Here is a 1600-nt window from a genome sequence, read left to right as displayed (position 1 = left end):
TAGTAATGTATCAATTCGTGTTGGGCTTTAACGAGTTTAACCTGATATTCGCACTACGTAATTAGTACTTCTTGGAAGTTTGAGATCTGCTAGACTAACTTGAATTTTTTGTGGCTCCAAATAAATTTTAGTTATTTCATTGTCTTTTTTAGAACAATTTAGAAAAGACAAAAAATGCAGATAACTATATCAAGCAAGCTTCTGCAAGAAATAGTTTCCCATGACTCTATGAGTAATTTTATACAACACGAGTACTAGTACTAGTGCTAGTATGTTTTAAGATAATTTTTTGACGATCACTTTTACACTAGCAGTTATGCTACTGCTGTTCTTAACAGACAGGTCAGCTGACCAAGCAAAAACAAGAGACACAGTAGCGCTTAAATCAAACAAGAGCAACATCCTATGGCGCATAGTGTCTGTCAATGTGAACAGCGGTTATGAAACTATTTGTTTCAGGAATTGTTGCGACATAGGTGATAAATCTGCAAGTATCAAAATTAGATACAACACTTAACCTATACAATATTTGCAACAATATATTCTTGCATTGAATTTGACATTAACTTTTTCAGTGAGCTGGGAAATATCAGGCATTCTTCAGAAGAGAGAAAACCATCCAGCTCATAAATCAGGGCTTACGCTCTAATAGGGGGGTAGAATTGTCAAAGCCTGACTTTGCACGAGCCAGTCCAGCCAAGCTTTAGGGCATTTCTCAACAGTAGCAGTATATTATCTTCAAAATAAGCATGTCTCAGTATGTCAATTGCAATGGCATTGGCTTCCAAGCTGTGAACCAAAACAATTTCATTCTAAAAGACGGCTTGAACGCTGTTAATTTTTTAGAGATAAACCCAGGTCAGCGTGTTGAAAATATAAAGGTAGCCTACTTTCTTGGAATATAGGTAAGCTCAAATATCTTGTAACGCTGAAGCCTCAGTAGTAATCTCTGAATTACCTTCTTTACTTTATGAAAACGTTCATTAATTATAGAGATCAGAGGTTTGTGATCAGTCTGTAAGCACACCTCGCATCTGTATATCCAATAAGGTAGCGTACGGCAAGCAGTTCTGCATCGGTTCGGGGGTAACTGATTTATGTCTCAGCTAAGCTTTTGTTTCATAGGCTACAGGTTTACCTTTTTGCCTTAACATAGTTTTAAAACCGCTCTTTGAGGCATCGACTGGCAAGTGAACATCCTCAGTGACATCAGCATACTGCAATTCTGGTTCAGACTTGGGTAGGCATTTAATAAATTGGAAGCTTTTCTATAGATTTGTTGACCAGGTCCATCAATTTTCAGTTCTCAATATTATTCTCAGTGGTTCTATGCAGCTCAAAATGTTAGATATGCAAGCGCTGAGAACAATGAGGGTATCATTTAGTGTCTACCCAACCAACCAATATTCATTTTCGACTATTAGGGTCTAGCTTGGCATTGATTGTAGTCACCCTCTTGGAATTGCGTTCTAAACTATCATTCAATACATCATGTTCCAGAAATCGCATGCTAGACCAATTGAATTAGATTTCTTTGCAATTGAACTTTCCATTGGTAGCTTTAGCTTTTTAAAAATAATTTTCAGAGATTATTATTGCC

This window comes from Watersipora subatra, chromosome 7 (genome assembly GCF_963576615.1).
Source record: "Watersipora subatra chromosome 7, tzWatSuba1.1, whole genome shotgun sequence".
Classification (NCBI taxonomy): domain Eukaryota; kingdom Metazoa; phylum Bryozoa; class Gymnolaemata; order Cheilostomatida; family Watersiporidae; genus Watersipora; species Watersipora subatra.
Note: the sequence above shows the minus strand (reverse complement) of the source record.